Raw genomic sequence first — 23842 nt, forward strand, 5'->3', positions numbered from 1 at the left:
GAGGGAAGGCTCTAAGATTAAGGAGAAATTGGAAAGGTTTCCTTCAGAAGGTGAGACGAAAGCTAAGATTTGAATGGAGGCCAGGAAGTTAGGAGGCAAATATGGGGCCAGTGAAAATGCCTGAGCCAGGATATGGAATATTGTATGCAAGAAACAGTAAGGTGGCCAGTGTTACTGGATTGCAGAATTTGTGGAGGAGACTAAATTGTAAAATGACTGGAAAGATAGAAAGGAGCCAGGTTATAAAGGACTTTAAAGTGGGATGGTAGAATGCATTAGAGTAGCAGTTCCAGAAGACAGAAAGCGATGTGCTATGAAGGTAGAAACTTGTGGAATCAAATAAAAATGTCCTGAACAGGTTATTGATATTCTTGGGAAGAAAAGCTAATGTAAATAAACATATCTTAAGTTTCTGTGAGTTTTTCAGTGTGGCATTTCATTTCTATCAATTCTGATTGCAGACATTTTACAGTAAAATGAATTGCCTTGGCCAGTATAAATTCTTATACCAGCCTGGCAAACTTATTGTTCAGGTCAAAGATGATAAAGCCATAAATTAATAATTAGTTACAATAATATAAAATTTAGAAGTTATTTTAATCTGAATACAAAGACTAGTTGACATATATTAATTAGGCTCTAAAAGAGTTGTTAAATTTTTTCCTCTTGAAATTAGTAGAAGTAGTAGAGCTCTTCCCTTTCTCTTTTGCCTTTCCCAACATCTAAGCCTATTAAAAATATGTTTTATTGGTGCCTTTTCTTTTACATTGAAATCATTTCTGGATATGTGGGTATTATCCTTTCATTCCTGAATCAGACCTCCTCATAACAAAGATAAACAGTAAAGGACAATAAACCAACACAGTGAAGTATCATGCTGTCTTAATAGTTTGGTTATAAAACTCAAATAGAAATGGATCCCCAGTAGCTGTATATTGACTTAGAAAACCACAAATTAACATTATCTATATTTTTTTTATTAATTTGGCTAAATATCTTCCAATTATATTTTAAACTAGTTCAGCCTGCAAGTTTGACACCTTTAATGTTCACAAGATTCTATTCCCATGGTCATTCACTTTTCTGTTAAGGGGGAAGTGCATTTTCTTATTTTGTTCCTGGGATCAGTTAATGAACAAGTATTTGTAAATTGCCTGCTCTGTTCCAGGCACTGTCCTGAAGACTTAAACAGTCTTTCCTCTCAAGAAACTTATATTTTAATGGTTAAGATTAGCCATTATGAGCTTTGTTTGAGCATTTATTATTATTTTTATATGATTATAGCCTGTATATATTCTCCTGGTTCTGCTTCTCTCTTCATTAGTTTACAAACTATTTCTTTGTTTCTTTGATTCTTGATACTTATTGTTTCTTGTGATAATCATGTTATCAGTTGGTTGAACAGTTTTTTTTTAAATTTTTGAACAGTTTTTTTGCTATCACAAAATGTGTTGCTGTGAGTACTTTGGTGCACATGTGTGCTCACGTGTGAGAGAGATGGAAGTTTTCTGTCTGTATATGTAATCACATGTATGCGAACATAGATAACATATACAGAGAGAGGTAGAGAGACTGTCTGACCTCCTTAGGGTAAATGCTCAACTTTGGGTTAAAAGTTTATGAACAGTTAACTGACTTTTCTTATTGTTCCAGATTTCAACTACATATTTCTAAAAGGGCAATGAAAGCATCTGAAGGGTAATGAAGAAAGTAAGAAATGTTATTGGAACACTTATTCCTGCTCAAATTTGGGGAAGTGACATTAGAGCTCTTTGAATGAATTGTTAACTCTTTTACACTGATGGTTCTCAACTTCAAATATCTTTTCTCAAAAATTGGAAAAGTAATCTATGAAAATCTTTGAGCATGCTTTATTGGTAGGATAGATGAACTTCTATCTCAAATAGCAAGATAAGTAAGCATTCAGACTTTGTTAGGAGTTCCTTTTTCCATATTTTCATGGTGCTCCATTATTGTTCTTGCATATTTCATGGCAGTAGCACATTCAGAGACTGAACATGGTTATACCTGTAGAAAGAGACAAAAAACAGTACTCGTAACAGAAGTATTTGCTGCTCTGTTGTGCTAGATTCTTCTGCAATTTTGGAAACAGGGATAAAGTACTACTATTCAAAAGAATGAAAGCTCAATTGCTATATTTCATATAATTATGACTAAATTGAATATGTTCCAAAATAAAGTAAATGATTTTTGAATTTAGTGATTTTAAAAGTATGGTCCAAGAGGTATCAGTGATTATTTTAAGAACAAAATATGTTCTTCAGTGGAAAAATGGGTAAATTTAGTCACAAGTGAAAGAAATATATTCTAAAATGGCAATAAAATTTGGAAATTTTCAGTATTCATCTCTTTATTTACTTTTACACATATGGAAATAAAGTTACAATTTGAAAGGAATGTAGACTAAAAGATACATAAATCAACCTTTTCCTAAATATGTGGAAAAGAGCCTTTTTTATGAGTGGGAATGAAGGTATATACTTTAACATTCTTACAGGACACTGCTGTAGATTACTCTCTTCTACGACTCCTAAAAATGGTCTGTAATAAAGGGGGGAATGGTTAAGGACAATTGTTCTAGAAGCAAAAATTGCATAAGTAAATTGAAGTAATATGGTGAAAAAGGCAACTCAAACATTCAGCAATCACAGTTTTCTTTCCAAATCAGGAGGACCATGAACAACCTTTAAAAAATTATAACTATTTTAATAAAACTAGTTTTCTTTGTAATTCTAGTTATTTTACCGTATGCATTTAAAAATCATATTCTGAAAAGGGAGTGTGTAGGTTTCACCAGATTGGCACAGGGGCTCCATGACAGAAAAGGTTAAGAACACTCATCCCTGGAATGTAGGTGAATGGAATGCTCTTTTTCTTCTCCAGATGACTGAAACTTCTTTTTTAGCAGGATAAGAAGAATGTTGTGTAATAATATGTGTTGGGTTTTTTTGTTGCTTCATTTTGTTGCCACAGCAGTAAGGACTCAATAAAATATACAGTCTCCTTTGTACCAGGGATTTAAATGGATACATAGATGGAAGCTTTGGAATAAGGTTTCCTGATATGTTGGGGGCAATATTAATGATATAAGTACTTGAAGGGTGAGTCTTAAGCCAATTTATAAAGGTACTGATTTTACTTAAAAACAGATAAAGAGAAGGGAAATTGAGGACCCACAATAGAGAAGTGACTTTCACAGAATCATTCAATAGGTCAGTGAAGATGCTAGAAGTCCAAGATTCCTGATGAATATCCTATATCCTTACCACTAGACAGTGCCCCTCTATAGACTAAAAAATCGCAGTGGGCAGTTTCTATAGTCTGCACTGAGACAGAATAAAATGTAGTTTGCTTTGCTGTGCTGTATTGATTTTTACAATCCAGATAGCAATAAAAATCTGTTTCTGTCAGTGTACTTAGCTTTTATGATGACAAAGAAATGTAAACTTGGGATATTTGCCTGAATAAAACAATTTTTAAAAACCAAATTGAAATCTGCTAATCTCAGAGATATTTACATATGTTGTGAGATATGGGAAAATATGTCAAGTGCTTTGAAAACTTGAAAATACTGAAAAATGCTAGCTATTATTATATAAATGAGCTCATTTAAAGTTGGATTTGAGTGCTGTGGTTGTCCTAACTTTGAACCTTTTTTGGTACCCAGCTGATTAAACAATATGTATTAATTGTAAAATTCTACTAAAGACATGAATGATTTAATCATTTTTACACGTTTCGCTTCACTTTAGAGGCAAAGATTCTTAAAATATACTACCACTGTTCGGTTTTTGTTCTTCTCTAAACAAGCAAAAAGCCGGTAACTACCTCAACTGTCAGTTCCTTTTAGCTCAGATGACAAGACAGGAGTCCATGCTGTGACTACAGCTGCTATCTATCCAGTGGCATTTGTTAATTAAGCTGTTTAACATTGTTGTGCTTTCTCAAATCTTGGCTCCTTTTAAAAAGAAACAAAATCATAGGTTAGTAGCTATTTTGAGGCTTCTTAAAAAGTGATTGTTTTGGTTGTTGAGTTCTGTGAAGAATTTTGAAAAATATTTCTTGTGATGAAAAAAGTCAAATATAATTAAATTTGTTTAAGCATGATATCTATGTCATCTAGTAAGTAGTACAAAGGCAGAGTTCAAAAATAGCTTTTCTGTAGGGTGCAGTCACTAACTTAATTTAGGTCCTTACTACTTCACATTTAAATTAATAATAAATAACACATAGTAATGTTTACAAAATTTTTTCTAATGCCTTAGAATCTCCATTGTTTCTGCAGTTTGGAATGGGCTTTGGGTATCTATAGCGTGTATCTCCTTACATGTCTCACTCCCAGTCTCTTTCACTTTTTTCTTTTACTTTCAGTGGCAATATTAACCTCAGACTCAGAAAGTTTGCTTTTCATTTCAAGTTTTTTGACAAACCCTGCTTATTATTTCTATATATTTTTCCTTCATTTTCACATATATTTGTCACTCACATTTGAATGAATAATTCACATAATTGCTCACAAACTAGTGAGTTAGGTAGTGCAAGTATGATTAGAATTGTTTTTCCCCTTTTATAGATGAAGGAACCAGAGGCACATAGCCAGGAAATGTCTCAGTTCAGGATTGATTTTTAGGTCTTGAGTCCAGTATTTGTTATTTTATACCAACACTGGCTCCTGAATAAATGAAACAGTATCTTCTCTTATCTAGAACCTCTCTTTTCTAATTCATCCTATGGCCAACTGTTGAAAAGATTCCTTAGGTTTACAACAGTAGCTAAGCTATTATGTCTATGAGCACTAGTAGTTTTCTCTCCATGATAATCTTAAGAGAAGAAAGGGAAAGGAGAAGGAAAATGATTAGGTGAAAAAGAAGCATAGTTTGTGATAGTGGTCAACAAACTGGACTTAGAATCAGAATAAGTATAATCCTCTCATTTATAGATGGGGAAATTGAGGCCCAGGTTGAATAATTATCTTGTGGTCACATCAAGTAGTAAGCTTCAGTGATAGGATTCTACCTAGATTCTCTGACTAGAGAACTAATGCTTTTTCTACTGTTCCTAATAGTTTATTATATTCCTCCACCACTTATTTTCAGCCCTATACAATGCTACCTGCTTTGTTTCTAGTTTATTATTGCTACCGAAAGTATTGCTATGAGTTCTTTGTTATGTATGGGATCTTTCCCTCTGTCTTTGGAGTTTTTACCCACTACTGGCATGTCTTGAGTCAATATTGAATTTACTTGCTTTTCTAAGCATAGTTCCAATTTGTTTTCCAGAACAATTAGACCAATTCATAGTTGCCCCAGCAGTGTATTAGTCTTCCCACAATCTCTCTAGCTTTGAATATTTAAAGGCTCTTCTCCAACACAGTTCTCCATGCATGTAGTAGCACCACATAAGAGTTATTGATAATTCCAACCACAGAAATAACTCCTTTAGGTGATTTTTTTGATGATTAACTTGAAGGGAGGTGTAAAACAAGGAGATGCATATTTATCAAAAGAATTAGCTGGTATCATGGAATACTGCCCAGGTAAGGTCCAAAGAGACCTCTATACTGGAGATACCTGCCATTTGCTTTTTATAGATGATATAACAGTTGTATTCAGCACCCGAACTTAAGTCTTCTAAGTCCAATATTCTTTTAAACTAAAGCTGCTTCTTGAATAAATGAAAAACAGTATATTCCCTCATATCAGAACCTCTCTTTTCCAATTTATCCTGTAGGCAGCTGTTGGAAGATTCTCCCTTAGCTTCACACAGTGGCTAAGCTCACCACAAGATTTCCTCAGTAAGATCTGTGATTACCCAAAAGAGATCACTATAAGAACCATCCATATAGGGCAAACTAAATGGATGGAAAAATACCAATTGTTTAAGCTGACATGCACATAAGTGTCTAGTTCTTTAAGCTTGTGTATCTATACTTATATCTTGAATGAACTCAAGAGGCCGACAGTAAGTAGCACTCGGAATTAAATAGGAGAAAGGTTGGATTATATTTGAGAGACTGCACAATATTTCAACAATACTAAGTTTTTCTGTTGCAAAGTCTCATCTTTCTAGCATAAATGTGCTGTGAAGCTCTGTGAGTCTTAGAACACCATCAATCTGTTAATGCCAAGGTCTGTGCTAGGCTCTGATGATACAAATACAAAGAAAACAATCCCCGTCCAAAAGCAACTTCTAATTGTGGAGATAACATACAGGATGGAATGGAGATACTTAACAGAGAAGATGTGCCCAGAAAAGTTTCTTAAAGGAGATAGATTTTAGCTAGATTTAAATAAGCCAGGAGACAAAGAAGGAGAGGGAGAGCTTTTTATGCACAGGGGACTACAGCCAATCCAGCCATTGAATGAATTGTTGGAACTCCTGGGAGACCTTTATCACACTGGATTGTAGAATGTAATTAAAGATTAAGGTATTCTAAATCTGAAGAGAGAGAAAGGGGCCAGGTATCAGAAGGATTTTAAAAACCAGAGGATTTTATATTTGATCATGGAAGTAATGGGGAGCTACTTGAATTTATTAAATAGGTTAGTGACATATGCCTGAGGAAGAACAATTTAATAACTGTAGAAGATGAACTGTAGTGGAGAAAGACATGAGGCAGGGAGAATAACCAGAAGGCTCTTATTGTATAGGGTAGCTAGATAATAGATAAGAGTGATGGACCTAGAGTCAGGAAGACCTGAATTAAAAATCTGGCCTCAAGACATTCTGGCTGTGTGACTTTGGGCAAGTCATTTAACCCTGATTGCCTCACTACATCTTTAAAATGAACATGAGAAGGAAATGGCAAATCCCTCTAGTTTCTTTGTTAAGAAAACACCAAATAAGGTCATGAAGAGTTGGACACAACTAATTGGCTAAAATAACAAAATTATGGAATTGTTCGGGTATGAGGTGATGAGAGCCTATACCAGGATGTTGGCAGTATCAGAGGAGGTAAGATAGCACATGCAAGAACTGTTTACAAAGATAGAATGACAAGATTTGGCAACAGTATGGATATGAGGGAATGGGGAAGTCAAGGATGATAGCAGGGTTTAGATCCTGTATGACTTGGAGGATAGTGGCATTCTTGAAAGTAATAGAAAAGCTAGGGAGAGGTGGATTTGGAGGGACTTTAGGCCTGAATAAATCTGAGAACCATCAACATAGGGTTCACCATTGAATCTATAGGAGTTGATAAGATCACCAAATAAAATGGGTCTTAAGCTTTTATTAAGAGCCTACTGTGTGCCAGGCATTGCTAAGCACTGGGAATCCAAAAAGAAGCAAATAACAGATCCTGCCCTCAAAGAACCCTGTCTAGCTGTTGTAATCAACAGTATCAAAGGCTGCAGAGGTTGAGAAAGCATGAGAATTGAGAAAAGTTAATTAGGTTTGACAATTATATCTTTGATAACTTTGGAGAGAACAGTTAAAGGTAAATGATGAGGTCAGAAGCCAGACTGCAGAGAAAAGATAGTGAGGAAAGGAAGTGGAGGCACTTAATATAGATGACTTAAGAAGTCTAGCCACACAAAAAATTGGAAAATAAGGGTATGCCCTCCAATTGGGGAATGGCTGAACAAATTGTGGTATATGTTGGTGATGAAATACTATTGTGCTCAAAGGAATAATAAATGGGAGGTATTCCATGGAAACTGGAATGACCTCCAGGAATTGATGCAGAGCAAAAGGAGCAGAACCAGGAGAACATGTACACAGAGACCGATACACTGTGGTACAATCAAATGTAATGGACTTTCTCCATTAGTGGCAATGCAGTGATCCCGAACAACTTGGAGGGATCTATGAGAAAAAACATTCCCATTCAGAGGGAAAACTTTGGGAATAGAAACAGAGGAAAAACAACTGCTTGAATATGTGGGTTGAGGGGATGTAGACTCGTAAATGAACATCCTAATGCAAACACCAACAACATGGAAATAGGTTCTGATCAAGGACACATGTAATACCCAATAAAATTGTGCATCTGCTGTGGGGAGGGTGGGGGAAATGGGAGAGAGGGAGGGAAATAATATGATTCTTGTAACCAAGGAGTAATGCTTTAAATTGACTAAATAATTCAAAAGGGAAAATAAAAGGTCTAGCCACAAAATTGAAAGAGAGATATAATAACTAGTGGGGATAGACAAATCAAGTAAAGGTTTTTGGAGGATAAGTGAGATGGAGGTGTGATTGTAGTGAATAAGCAAGCAGCCAATGGAGGAGAAATTGAAGATTAGTGAGAGAGGAGATGATGGAAATTTTATATTTTATCTTAGAGGCTAAGGAAGCCACTGTAGTTAGCTGAGTAGGGGAATAACATGTTAAAGAAAATTATTTTGGCAGTAGTATATAGAATGAACTGAAAGTGCAAAGATTCTTGACAGAGAGACCCATTAGGAAGCCTTTGAAATAATTTAGTTGAGAGGTAGTGAGATCAGTTAAGAAATCTTTAAAATAATGTAGGTGAGAGGTGATGAAGTTTAGAATTAAGGTGGTAGCTTTGTGAGTTGAGAAGGATTTGGTTGCAAGAGATAGTAGAAAGTGGTAAAATTTGTACAGTTGATCAAACAGGTGAGGGAGAAAAAGGAATCTTAGATTAATTCTGAGATTTTGAATTTGAGACACCGTAAGGTTAGTGTCAACTTCGACATCTGAAGATTCATATTTGTGTATGACCCAAAGGATAATGGAGAGATGCATGATAGATGTAATTTAGAAGTAGGCTAGAGCATAATTGAAATGATGCAAGAGGAATTGACCACCATTGAAGTAAACTATAAATTATATAATAAAATGTATGGCAAAGGCATTTTTTTTTATGATTTTGTGGTTAATTATGTAGTAATGAAGAGTAAGAATAGACTAGTGGGAGCATCTGATCCATCCTCATTCATTTTACAGATGAAGAAATTTAGATGGCTATTAGGCTACTTTCAATAATGTCAGAACCAGAATTCCAACCTAGGTTTTATGGCTCCCAAGTCCAATGATCACTGCACTGAACAACATTGCTTTATACTATACTACCTGACCCTTCTGTTTGTAGGGAAGGAGGCATACAAATGATTAGGAATTGGTTTCAGAATTGGTGTACTTCTAAATATTGATATTATGTATTAGCGTGGAAAGCATAAGAAAGAATGATACTATTTTTACTTGGAATATTTTATATTCATAGATCTCTTAACCTGTTTGGGCATTGTTCAATTCATTCACCAAGTATTTTAAGAAGACACTATGAGAAAGATTCTCACTGAGTATTTTACTTGTTCATTTAAGTGATCCACATTTTGACCTGGTGACAGTTATTGTATGTTTGATGTAGAATGCTGGTATTCTTTCAAAGAAAGAATATTGTAGATTACAGGAAGCATTTGTGGAAAGAAAGAATTATATAGAATGAACTGGAATTGCAAAGATACTTGAGGCAGAGATCAATTAGGAGGCCTTTGAAGTAATTTATTATTGATTTGGTGTCAGGAGAGATAATGGATTCAAATCCTGTCTTGGATGCTTAGTTATGGAACAGTGTAAATCTGTCAATTTTCAGTTTTATCATCTCTAAAATAGAGATAAGCCTACCTTATTGTATTGTTGGGATGACCAAAATGAGATAGTATGTGACAAGCACTTGTCAAATCTTAAAAGTACTTTATAAACACCAGCTATTACTATTATTTTGATTTAATTTTTGTTTGTTCCATCACTGTCTTGCACTAGTCTAAAATCTTCCAGGTCATGGAAAACAATGAACTAGGGTCTTTAAAACCTTTTGCTTTTGCTCATTACCTCTATATTTGTGTTTTCTCAATACAGTTAATTAAATTGGATACACACATTTTAGAATATGTGATTCAATAAATGTAGCAAATAAAAAAAGTGGTTTTCATTTGAAAATAATACTATTGACAGAAGTAATATGTCCCTTTAAAAGCTAGAGGGTGCAAAGGATTCCTTTTAGAATTATTGCAAGGAAAAAACCAAATTTACAGTGTTGCATTATTTTATCCCTTTAAGTATTAGTGGGAGAATTTTTTTGTTCTTTATTGCCCCAGGTTACTATTTCTTTACTGAATCAAATTAAATGTGATTTTTTTGAAGTTCTTTATGTTGTAATAAATGTTTTACAAAGAAGAAGAAATTGTTTCCTGTTACCTTTTTCTTTTCTTTCTTTTTTTTTAATTTTTATTTTTAAAACCCTTACCTTCTGTCCCGGAGTCAATACTGTGTATTGACTCCAAGGCAGAAGAGTGGTAAGGGCTAGGCAATGGGGGTCAAGTGACTTGCCCAGGGTCACACAGCTGGGAAGTGTCTGAGGTCAGATTTGAACCTAGGACCTCCGGTCTCTAGGGCTAGCTCTCAATCCACTGAGCTACCCAGCTGCCCCCCCTGTTACCTTTTTCTGGGAAAAATGTTACTCATCAAGTATTATCTGTAATGGGGAGAAGCTAGAAGCCTTCCCAATAAGATCAGGAATGAACCAAGGATACCTGTAATCCCCAATATCATTTAACATAGTATTAGAAATGCTAGCAATAGCAATAAAAGAAGAAAAAGAAATAAAAGTGGTCAGTGTGAGCAAAAAAGTAATAAAACTATCTCTGTTTACTGATGATATGATGATTATATATATAAGAAATCCCAGAAAATCAACTAAAAAGTTAGTTGAAACAATAGATAATTTTAACAAAGTAGTAGGATATTTTAAAAATCCACATAAATCACAAGCATTTTTATATAATACTGACAAAGTCCTGCCAGAAGAGATGAAAAGAGATACTAAATTTAAAGTAACCACAGATGGAATAAAATACCTGGAAATTTAAACCCAGGAACTACATGAACATTATAATAAAATACTTATTACACAAAGTCAGATCTAAATAAATAGAAAAATAGTAATTGCTCATGGATGGGCAGGAACAAAATAATTAAAATGACAAAACTACCTAAACTTATTTATTTAATGCCATCCTGATTAAATTACCAAAAAAATTATTGAGTTAGAAAAAAATAACAAAAAATTCATTTGGGTGAATAAAAGATCAAGCCTATCAAAGGAATTAATGAAAAAAATGTAAAGGAAAGTGATCTAGTAGTACTAGATTTTAATTGTATTCTAGAGCAGTAATTATCAAAACTCTCTGGTACTGATTAAGAAATAGAAAGATGACCAGCAGAAAAGAACAGACATACAATGGATAGCAGTAAAAGATTATGGTAATCAGATAATTGACAAAACCATAGATCCAGAATTTTGAGATAAGTCACTTTTTGGGGAAAATTGCTGGGATAACTAGAAACTAATTTGACAGAAATTAGGTATAGACCAATATACACCATTCACTAAAATGGATACATTATCCAGATATAAAAAGAGATGCCATAAGTAAATTAGAACAGGAAACATACTACCTATAAGATTTATGGATAGGAGAGAAATTTGAGTCAACAAGAGATGGGGAGAGCATTGTGAGATGTAAAAAGGATAATTTTGGATATATTAAATTGAAAAGTTTTGGAACAAATAATCTCTGCCAAGATTAGAATGAAAGTAGAAAATTGGGGGAAATTTTCATAACCTCTCAGAGGTTTCATTTCTAAAATATGTAGTTAACTTTGTCAAATTTATAAGAATAAGGGCCATCCTCCACTTGATAAAGGAGCAAAAGCTATGAACAGGGAAGAGATGAAGAAATCAAAGCCATATATGAAAAAATGCCCCAAATTACTACTGTTTAGAGAAATGTAAACTAGAACAACTCAGAGGTATCACCTCACACTCACCAGATTGCCTAAAATTACAAAAGGGCAAAGTGATAAATGTTGGAGAGAATGTGGGAAAATGGGGACACTAATGCATGTTGGTAGAGCTGTGAACTGATCCAAATATTTTGGAGAGAAATGTGGAATTACACTCAGACTTACAAAACTATATATCCTGTCTATTTTCTAAGGAGATTAGGGAAAGAGGAAAAGAATCCATATTTTCCAAAATATTTATAGCAGCTCTCTTTGTGGTGGCAAAGAATTGGAAACTGAGGGGATGCCTGTCAGGTGGGGAATAGCTAAACAAATTGTTGTATATAATTAATTGTGTTGGAATACTACTGTGCTGTTAGAAATGATGAACAAACTGATTTTTAAAAAACCTGGAAAGAATTATACCAGATGATGAACAGTGAAATGAATAGTGCCAGGAGAATATAATAAACAGCCACAGAACTAAATTGAGATTATCTCCAGAAAGGTAATCTTTCTGGAAAGAAAGATCTGAGCAGAAAGATAAAACACAAAAGACTTAATTTATATAAATATGTTAGCCTACTTGATGATATCCTATGTGAAGTGAGGAAAGAATGGGAGAGGTTGGGACACTTGTGGATGGGATCTATTATGTAGATATGAAGAAAGGTATATTAAACATATAGGAGATTTGTGATTTCATTAATGTAATTCTTGAATTTTTTTTTCCTTGGTTACATGATTCATGTTGTCTCCCTCCCCTTTTCCCTCCCCCCTCCTGGTGTTGACAAGCAATTTCACTGGGTTATACATGTATTATCACTCAAAACTTATTTCTATATTATTCATCTTTATAAAAGAGTACTTAAAAAAAAAAAACCTATGCCTTCCATCTTGGAATCAATGCTGTGTATTGTTTCCAAGGCAGAAGAGTGGTAAGGGCTAGGCAATGGGGGTTAAGTGACTTTCCCAGGGTCACACAACTGAGAAGTGTCTGAGGTCAGATTTGAACCTAGGACCTCCCGTCTCTAGACCTGGTTCACAGCTACCCAGCTACCCAGCTGCTCCTTAAAAGAGTAATCTTTTGAAAAACCAAAACCCCAAATCATAGTCCCATATTAACAAGTGATAAATCATATGTTTTCTTCTGTATTTCTACTTCCACACTTCTTTCTTTAGCTGTGGATAGCACTCTTTCTCATAAGTCCCTCAGAATTGTCCTGGATCATTGTATTGCTATTAGTAGCAAAGTCTATCCATTTGATCATCACACAATGTTTCAATTACTGTGTATAATGTTCTCCTGGTTCTGCTTATTTCACTCCACATCAGTTCATGTGGGTCTTCCTAGTTTTTAAAGAAATCATTCAGTTCATCATTCCTTATAGCACAATAGAATTCCATCACTATCATATACTGCAATTTGTTAAGTCATTCCCCAATTGAGGGACATCTCATTTCCATTTTTTTTTGCTACCACAAAATGTCCATCCCCATTTAAAAAAAATCTCTTTGGGATACAAACCTAGTAATGATATTGCTGGATCAAAGGTATGCATTCTTTTAAAGCCCTTTGGGCATAGTTCCAAATTGCCTTCCAGAATTGTTGGATCAATGCACAATTCCACCAGCAATATATTAGTGACCCAATTTTGCCACATCCTCTCCTTTATTATTTTCCTGTGCTGTCATATTGGCCAATTTGCTAGGTGAATATAATATCTTTACATGTGGAAATGCATGTTTTGTTTGGTTTTGTAAACATTTGAATATTAATAATAAAATTAATTTAAAATATAGTTATTGATAAAGAAGATTTTATAAAAAGTTTCTATTCTCATAAACTTGAGACTGTATGAAGACTTGGCTTTGTCCATGATGTGTCTTTACAGGTAGTTTGCAGGGACTATGGGACTGAGTTCTCTGGCTTGTGGACATTTGAATTTCAAAAGAATCTCAGGGAGCAGAACAAAAATAGAGAACATTTAGAAATATCTGTGGACTCTAGTTGGAAGGTCAAGGCTCTTTGCCCCCTGGCAGTTGTAGTGGGAAGAGAGGCTGCATGGCATAGTCAATAGGGCACTGACTGAATTTAGAGCCAGAAAGCTCTCAAGTTTAAATCCAGTCTCAGATTTTCCTAGCTGTGTTACCCATAGAACATGCTGTTGATAGTGAATCTGCAGATGAAGATTAAGTTAGATACAACAAAATTTTAGGAATTGAGTTTTTAGATTAAATGTGTTCTTGAAGTTGACTGTAATCTCATTTTCCCATCAACTTCCATTATTATTTCACAGGTGTTGAAATGAGAACAAATTATAGTAGTGTGGTATAGTGGTTTGAATCAGCCTGTTGTGGCTATAGTCTTGTTCTACTCTAAGTGACCACATTTGGGGTTTTCTTGGCAAAGATACTAGTGTGGTTTGCCATTTCCTTCTTCTGCTCATTTTACAGATGACAAATCTGAGACAAACAAGGTTAAGTGACTTGCCCAGGGTCACACAGCTAGTGGGTGTCAGAGGCTAGATTTGAATTTAAGAAGATGAACCTTCTTGACTCTAGGCCTGACCAGTCTAACTTCCCCCAAGTCAGCAGAACCTAGTTCCAAAGTATGTCTTAGATCTATTCTCAGTTGCAAGTTCCTCCTCTCTTTTTAAAATATATTTTGTATTAATCTCTTCAGATTGTATCTTGTATCCCCCCAACTTTTCTAAACTAGGCCTAAAATCTAAGCCTCACTTTTAGTACAGTGTTTTTTTTTCCCTATTATCTCATACTATCTTGTATATTTCTAGTGGTTTTGAATTTCACCTTGACTCCAGACTTGATTAGTGTTTTACAAACTTTTTAAGATTGTAAACCTCTTGTTTTCCCTAACTTGAAATCCCCATGTCTGTTGTTTGGGTGGCTTTCAGGTAATGAATCAGGCATAAATTAAATGACTACTATGGTTATGTCTTAATTCAAAGAATATTTGTTTTTTATGTAACACAAATTGAAAATCACTTATTTGTTCTATTTCTCTGCCTACATGCAGAACTATATGGAGACTGTTCTGGACTGAAGAATAATTACATCTTTTTTGGACCTGAATATCATTGGTGTAGGAATTCCTCTTCTACCAACATGAAGCTGCATCATTGGCTTTGATTTTATTTAGTTTTATAGGTTTGACTGGAGATACTGAGAGAAAAGTGACTTGCTTGCTTGCTTGTCAGGATATGTCAGAGTACTTCCATTGTTGTTATTTTAGTTTTTATATTTTATGCAATTTTATTGATGCCTTTTGTTTTTATATCATATTTATTTTTTAATAGATCTCTTCTGCCCAGATCCATTTTAACAGAGTAAAAAAGAAAGGGAATAAAAGCATTGTAGTAAAATTAACTAATTCATCAACTTTATCTTGAAGTATAGTATATAAAATATTCTTAATGCATAGTTCTCAACTTCTTTAAATGACAGGAAGTAGATATATAGTCTCAGTTCTTCTCTGAGGCTAAGTATGATCATAGTAATTACAGTTTTCTGGAAATACTGATGATTTTTGTGGATTCATCTTGTGTCCTGCTACTTTACAGAGGCTAATAATTATCTTAGTTTCTTTGCTGCCTCTCTGAGGTTTTCTCATTACCTCATTTCTCATTACCATATCATCTACAAATAAGGATAAAATTGTCTTTTTTGCTGGCATTTATGCTTTTTCTTGTCATTACTTTCTGATATTTTTAGAATTGTCAAATGATAGTGTTGGGGAACAGGTTATATATATCCTTGCTTTATTACTGTATTTACTGGAATTTTTTTGTTTTCCTATTGCAAATAATGCTAGCTTTTGTTTTTAGGTAGATGATTTTTATTCATATCAAAAATGGTACCCAAGCCAAAGTCAAGTGACTGGCCCTATAGGCAGCACGTCAAGCTGAAAGTCTTGAGTTCTGAAGGAGGGTGTGATATATTGGGAGAGGCTTCCGGAGACTAGAAGAGTCACTGGACTTTGGCTTGGATTTAGTCCCCATTTGAAGTGGATTGTGGATTCTCCCAGGAACATATTCTAAACCTGAGGCTTTCACCTCTGAGCTAAATAAACTGGAGAATCACTAAATCTTTTCTAAGCCACAATTTTGGAGACTTCTAGATTCCATGTTGACAGCTTAATTTAAGATATGCAGCACCTTTGAAACCTATTGGTTCCTTCAACATTAAGGTCTGAAGACCGACTATAGTGAAACTAGACTTGCTGACAATCACCACTTTTATTTCAAAGTGCCTCCACACGCCCACCCCTAGAATGCCTTAAATGCCCCTCTTTGGTTGAACATCCATCTTTTAAAAATGATTATTATGCTCAAGTTTGCAGGGTATATCATTTAGGATTGCAGCTTTAATTTCTTTACTTTCTTGGAATGTAATATTCTGTTAACCTTGGATTTCTCATGACTAGAATATTTTGTTATTTGGTCATGCTCATGGTTTCTTGCAGCTCTTGCTATTTCTCTTTGAAATAGTTAAATTTAACCACAGAGGTTGCAAGTTAGGTTTTCTACTCTGCTATTCACTTTTTCTTCCCAACTATCCAATCTGTTGCACCATCTCATGGACTCTACATCTCTTGGATATTTATTCTCTTCTCTCTTCCAACACTGCCACCATTCTGGTTCAGGTTCTCATCACTTCATACCTGGATTATTGCATTAGTCTGATCAGTTGATTTCCCTACCTCTGTCTTAGCATGCCAGACTATCAGATTGATTTTCCTGTCTGTAGACTTGACCATATCTATTTTCATCTCATCGTCTTGGTTTTGCTCACTTCACTTTGTATTAGTTCGTAAAAGGCTTTCCAGGTTTTTCTGAAACCATCTGTTCATCATTTCTTATAGCATAATAGTGTATTCTATCACAATCACATACCATGAACACTTGTTCAACCATTTCCCAACTGATGAGCATTCCCTCTGACTTTCAAACCCTTTCAGAGCCTGACACCTTTCTACCTTTCCAGTCTTCTCACACTTCACTCCTCTCCATGATTTCTACAGTCCAGTGACACTGACTTTGCTGAAAAGTAGCCCTTCTCTCTCTTTTGACTCTGGTACATTTTCACTGACTATCTCTCTATCCTGGAATTCTTCCCCTCCTCACCTCTGCTTTCAGAAATGAGCCTTCCTCATTTATTTCAGCCTCACATAAAATCTCACCTGTTAGAATTCTTACTCATGATTCCCCCTTAATACTAATGGTTTCCCTCTGAGATTGCTTCCAGTTTATTCTGTATGTCTTTTATATGTAGATAACTGTTTGAATGTTGTCTCTGTCATGAGTATGTGAATCTTTGAGAACAGGAAATATATTTGCCATTATTTGTATCCTTAGAACTTAGCTTGATACTGTGTCTGCAGTAAAGCACTTAACAAATACTTCTTTGCTGACTAACTGGCTCTATATCTTAAATTTGAAGTATGATTAGTCTTTCCCTCAAAGCTGTCTTTTTATTTTCTCAATTGGTGTTTTGTCTTCCATATTCAGAAGTTCTGGGTTTTCTTGTATTATTTCTTGCCTTATGTTATTTAGATTTTTTGATTTGTCTTTTTTTTTTAGACTGGTGATCTTTAAGTTATTTTCTCTGTGTATTGTGTCTTCATGGTCAATTCTTTTGGCTTGCATAGGATTTATGTTAGTCTTAAGCCCAAAAGAGTTAGAACTAAGAAATAAGGAAGAGTCCTCTATGTTCAGAAATATTGATAGCAACTCTTTATCTGGTGACAAATGTGATATGCAAATCACTTTAAAAGACTGATATATATTAATTTAAGGTCGCCAAGGAATTCAGCTATGTAATTCCTAAATGAAAACTCAAGTCAGCAGTCAACCTTTTATGGAGTTTTTAATTACAAAAAGGAGGAAGAAAGGTATTAGAGAGAGACAGAAAAGAGAAGGGAAAGGAAGGGGAGGGAGGGGAAGGGAGGGGAGGGGGAGGGGAGGGGGAGGGGAGGGAAGGGAAGGGAAGGGAAAAGAATAGGGCTTAAATACCCACTCTGCTTAGGCTGGGCCAAAGGCCCAAGGCCTTGGATAGCCGAGGCAAAGAAAAGAGATCAGTCCCTATCACTCACGTGACCAAAATGGAGAAACAGTCTGAGGGCCTCCACTCCAAGCACCAGGCTCTCACAACCACACTCTCCTCCACCCAGGAAGTTCCAGTACTCCTCAACTCTCCTCTACCTCACTTCCTGTGTCTCCCCTGTGCCAATGGTGGCTCTAGCTTAACCCAGGACCGCCCAGAGGTCTGCCCCCTTTGCACATGTCTGTTGAAGGCCATATTCTCAAATAATTAAATCTTGAGCTTTGCTGCAGCCCTTTCTAAATCCTGTTACCTTGAGTAGGGTGGAGATTGTAGTTTCCAAGGCCTGATTCTGTCATTCCAAGTATCTCTATTGTTATTGATCAGGAAATAGCCAAATCCCATCCTCTAGAGAATGGTTTGAACAGGGTTGATTAGTTTTGAAATTCACACAAAGGACTGGAAACTAAGGGAATCAATTTAGGAATGACAATACATTTTAGCATATGAATGTAGTGGAATATTATGTTGTAAGAAATAAGGAGATATGTGATTTAGAAAAGGCATAGAAAAACTTATAAACTGATGTGGAGCCAGGACAATTTTTACAATGATATCAATATTATAAAAATAATAATAGCAATAGTTATCATTTATATAGTGCTTACTATGTGTATGGGGTGTTCAGGGAGGGTTAGTATCTCTGGTATGGAGGGCTTGTCATGCCCTCTTAGGGCAGCTCTCCAGCCTCTGACCCTCACCTGACACCCAGCTCTCGCTTGTGGCTCCTAGTAGCTGCTAGCATGGCAGTGGCCACACCCCAGGCAATGGCTTTGACAGGCTGGCTAAACCTTGTGAGGGTAGCCATTGGGTCGTCGACCCCTGGTGAACCAAAGCTTTGCTCACCCAGCATGTGAAGACTGCTTCGGCTGAACAGACGGAAGAAACCAATAAGAAGGTTCAGTGGCTGAGATGGCAATACAGCAAGGCACTGTGGAGTGCTTAGGGTGTGTTGGAGCACAAAGGACAGCATGGCCATCCAATGCAGCTGAGGAAGTCTCCAGGTGTAACGACTTTTCCTGCCAATGGACCCAGGCTTCCAACGCCAAGAGAGTGGGACTGTCTCTGTGCATTGACTTTTCCACTTAAATCTTCTTCATGCACAAGTGTTTTTGTGCACACTCATCTACATCACAGATGAAAGCACACAAAGACAATCGTCATCCTCGGTTACTGAGAGACGACTAGTACTAAATTATGTGAACACAGAATAGTATGCATGTCAGACCTTTGGGAAAGGAAAGATTTTAAAACCAAGCAAGACTTAGAAAAAGTCACAAAATGTAAAATAAATAATTTTGATTACATCAAATTAAAAAGGTTTTATACAAACAAAACCAATGTAACCAAAATTAGAAGGGAAGTAACAAATTGGGAAACAATCTTCATAACTAAAACCTCTGACAAAGGTCTGATTACTCAAATTTACAAAGAGCTAAATCAATTGTACAAAAAACAAGCCATTCTCCAATTGATAAATGGGCAAGGGACATGAATAGGCAATTTTTAGTCAAAGAAATCAAAACTATTAATAAACACACGAAAAAGTGTTTTAAAATTCTTAAAATCAGAGAAATGCAAATCAAAACAACTCTGAGATATCACCTCACACCTAGCAGATTGGACAGCAACAGAAAGAAATGAATGCTGGAGGGGATGTGGCAAAGTTGGGACATTAATTCATTGCTGGTGGAGTTGTGAATTGATCCAACCATTCTGGAGGGCAATTTGGAACTATGCCCAAAGGGCGATAAAAGACTGTCTGCTCTTTGATCCAGCCATAGCACTGCTGGGTTTGTACCCCAAAGAGATAATAGGGAAAAAGACTTATACAAGAATATTCATAGCTGCACTCTTTCTGGTAGCAAAAAATTGGAAAATGAGGGGATGCCCTTCAATTGGGTAATGGCTGAACAAATTGTGGTATATGTTGGTGATGGAATTCTATTGTGCTCAAAGGAATAATAAACTGGAGGAATTCCATGGGAAATGGAACAACCTCTAGGAAGTGATGCAAAGCGAAAGGAGCAGAACCAGGAGAACATTGTACACAGAGACTGATTGTACACTGTGGTACAATCGAATGTAATGGACTTTCTCCATTAGTGGCAATGCAGTGATCATGAACAACCTGAAGGGATCTATGAGAAAGAACATTATCCATATTCAGAGGAAAAACTGGGAGTAGTAACACTGAAGAAAAACAACTGCTTGATTACATGAGTCAAGGGGGATATGATTGGGGATATAAACCCTAAATGAACATCCTAGTGCAAACATCAACAGCATGGAAATAGGTTCTGATCAAGGACACATGTAATACCTAGTGGAATTGTGCATTGGCTATGGGAAGGGGGAGGAGGGGAGGGAGGAATAGAATATGATTTTTGTAATCAAGGAATAATGTTTGAAATTGACCAAATAAAAAAGGAAGGAAGGAAGGAAGGAAGGAAGGAAGGAAGGAAGGAAGGAAGGAAGGAAGGAAGGAAGGAAGGAAGGAAGGAAGGAAGGAAGGAAGGAAGAAATTACAGGCATCAGTAGCAGCTAGAACTCAAAATGCCTTTCTTTTTCTATTTTCCAACCAATTATCCATGTGTGTAGTTTCTAAATAGTGAATCCAAGTCTTAAATAGTGTTTTTTGGTTTTTATACCACCTTTTTCACTTATGATTTTTAAATAATAGCACTTAAATTTCTTTGTTTAACTGTTAACCCTAATATTCATATTTAGCTTGATGGGATTTTCTGGTTTGTTTTTGTTCGTTTTCAGTATTTTTAGGGGAGGCTCATTATTTTTTCCACTTTGTCATTGAAACATAAGAATGGCATATTAGTAATTTCAGCTTAGTCCAAAAAATGAGGAATTTTTCCAAAAAAATTAAAAGATGGACCAGAAAAAATAAATGAAAAAATAAAGCTATCTTCATCAATAGACCTAGCATCATGTTTTAATTTTCATTTTTGCCATTAAAGAGAAAGAACTCTTCTAGATGATATCAAATAAATTTTTAGAACATTCTGTAATCAATTATATTCTGTAAAGTGGGACGTTGGAGGCCTTTTTGCCCTTTACAGCATTTTAAATGAAAAATTGATCAATCAAAAAGTGTTATGTGCTTGCTACATGTCAGACACTGGTGATACAAAGGCAAAAAAAAAAAACAACAATCCTTATTGTGATCCAGGTACTATGATCTAGGCAAAAAAAGAATCACTGTCTGCAGTGAAGGAGTTCATGTTCTGCCAAGGGACATAAAATTCAAATACATAATTATAAACAAATACATGCAATATAAATACATAAATGGGCGACTATTTGGTATAGTGGTTAGGGAGTTGACCTAGGAGCCAGGAAGACCTGGTTTCAAGACTTGCCTCTGACATGTAGTGGCTGTATGTCTGGGTAAGTCATTCAGCCTGTTAGTATTCTAGGCCAGAGATGTCAAGCAATCACTGGGAATGAGATTAAAATGTAATTGGGAAATAATTAACAAAATAAATAAAAATACAATAGAATATTATTATGTTATTTTCTAATCAAAATGCTACTGTAGGATTTAGTGGCTCTGTTCTGTTTGAGTTTGGCATCAATATTCCAGGCAACTTACTAATACTAAAAGTTGAGCAATGATGATGCCATCTGATTTTCTCTTAAGTTTTCTCATCTGGCAATTCTCCACACCATTGAAATAACAAACTTAGTCCAAATGTTTAAATAAATACTTTATTTATTTAAAGAAAGATCCTAGCAGTTTGGGGAAGCAAAAATGGCTCATATAATAGGTGATGCTTGATCTTGGAAATACACTAAAGATTCTAAAATGCATCAGGAAGAAGGGAAGTTACATTTCAGGCATGGAGGACAACCAATACAACAGTTCAAAGTTGGGAGATAGGGTGATATGTATAAGGAACAGGAAGGCCAATTTGACTACTGTCAAGTTTAAAGGGAGGGAATGAGTATAAATAAAGTGGGAAATAAATAAAGTTCAACTTAATTGAAGCCAGGTTGTAAAAAGGTTCTAAATGGCAAATAATGAAATTTGTCTTTAACCCTACTTGTAATAAGGAGCCATTGGAATTAATTGAGTAGTAGGGGAGTGATGATGTCAGATCAATGCCTTAGGAAAATCTGGCAACTTTTCTATAATATAATTTGGATAGAGGAGAAAACAGAGGCAGGGAGAACATTAAGGAGACTATTAAAATATTCCAGACAAGAAGTCATAACAGTCTAAATTAGGGTAACAGCTATATAAGTAGAGAGATGATGAGATGTGGTAAAAATAACAAGACCAGATATATGGTGTCAGATGTTTGTGATTGCTATGATGAGTAGCTAGAAATAAGGAATTACATTAAAGGGATAGGTGTATGGGGCAAAATGATGAATTCTGTTTGCCATGTTAAGTTTGAGCTGCTTTTAGGTCATTCAGTTCAAAGTGTCTAATAGCTAGTTGACAATGCACTAGAGAAACTAGTACTGAATACAGCCTATATATCAGGGAGATGGTATTTAAACTCTATATAGCTATAGCTAACGAGATCATCAAGAGGATGGTGAATGAGAATAGAAGAGGACCTTAGACAAAGATTTGGGGTAGGTCCCCAAGTCAGAAATAGTTAGGGATTGGGTTAGGTTTGATGATTAGCATAGTGCATGCTATATAAATGTTATTTTCATCATTATCATCATACTGAAACTAAGTAACAGTCAGACTCAGGAAGAGATTGAAGAGAGTAGTCTCAGGAAAATATGCTAAAATATGGTCAGCAATGTCAAAGAGACCACCAAGAAGAATGGTGCATGATTGAAAAAAAGAACATCAGATTGGACAATTAAATCATTAGTTACTTTGGAGAGAGCAGTTTCAATTGAATGATAAAGTTGGAAACCAGATTACAAAGGATTGAAAAAAACGTTAGGGGAGAGGCTACTGTTTTTCAAATCTTCATAACTACATGAAGATAGTTTTAGACTGTCAGTTGCTGGAATACATGATATCATGAAAGGTTAAGTTAAAATGGTGTGACACAGGCATGCTCTGAAACCTGGTGTTTTATGGTTGCTTGTTTCAGTTTTAGATTGGATGTTTGCCATCTGTGTAATAATAATGATAGTATACTTACTAGGTGCCAAGTACCATGATAAGAACTTTTATAAAATTCTCTCATTTGATCCTCATTAACAGCCTTTGGGACTGCTATACCCACTTTAAAGTTGAAGAAGTTGTAATAAACAGATTAAGTGACTTGTCTAGGATTATATAGTGAGTGCCTGAGGCTGCATTTGAACTCAGACTCCAGACCAAATGCTTTATCCACTGTGCCACTTAGATGTCTTCATCTATATAGAATTATGGGTTCATACCTGGGAAGGGCATCTGAGAGGTGATATCATTCAACACAGTCTCACTTTACAGATTAGGAATCTGAGGCTCAGTTTGGAGAAGGAATAGGCTCAACATCATATAGTTACTGTGTAGAGCAGGAGCTCAAATCCAGGTCCTCTGATGACAAATGACAGCACCATTTACCAGACCTGACTTGATGCTTGGAGATGGTTTCCACATACATTAAGAAAGAGAACAAAATTTCATCACATTGATAGTGAAGGTTTTATAATTTTAGGAATTCTTTAACAACCAAAAACAAAACAAAACAAAACTCAGTTACTCTTGGGAATGGAAACTAGCTACTAAGATTTTACAAAATGGCAATTAATCAGTCATTCTCACCTTTGACATTTGAAGATTTTACTATATACATACCTCTTCTGCAGTAGATTTGCTTTCCCAAAATTGTCTTTATTAGTATGGCATTATAAATAGCTTGCCTTTTCTAATAATACATTGATTAGGGGGCAGCTAGATGGTTCAGTGGATTGAGAGCCAGACCTAGAGACAGGAGAAATTGTGTTCTAACCTCAGGTACTTCCCTGCTGTGTGACT

General features: G+C 35.4%; 1 protein-coding gene and 1 long non-coding RNA gene across 12 annotated transcripts in view; one reads left to right on the plus strand and one right to left on the minus strand.

Moving 5' to 3' along the window:
* Positions 1-23842, plus strand: part of PTK2 (protein tyrosine kinase 2) — a 426082-nt gene that overhangs the window by 9148 nt on the left and 393092 nt on the right. The window lies entirely within an intron of this gene.
* Positions 1855-23842, minus strand: part of LOC103092779 (uncharacterized) — a 30804-nt gene continuing 8816 nt past the window's right edge. The window contains exons 2-3 of the long non-coding RNA XR_001629217.2: positions 3850-3979; positions 1855-2028 (exon numbers count right to left, since the gene is read on the minus strand). This is a non-coding gene — a long non-coding RNA (uncharacterized LOC103092779). The remainder of the gene's footprint in view (positions 2029-3849; positions 3980-23842) is intronic.

Source organism: Monodelphis domestica, chromosome 3 (genome assembly GCF_027887165.1).
Source record: "Monodelphis domestica isolate mMonDom1 chromosome 3, mMonDom1.pri, whole genome shotgun sequence".
NCBI lineage: Eukaryota > Metazoa > Chordata > Mammalia > Didelphimorphia > Didelphidae > Monodelphis > Monodelphis domestica.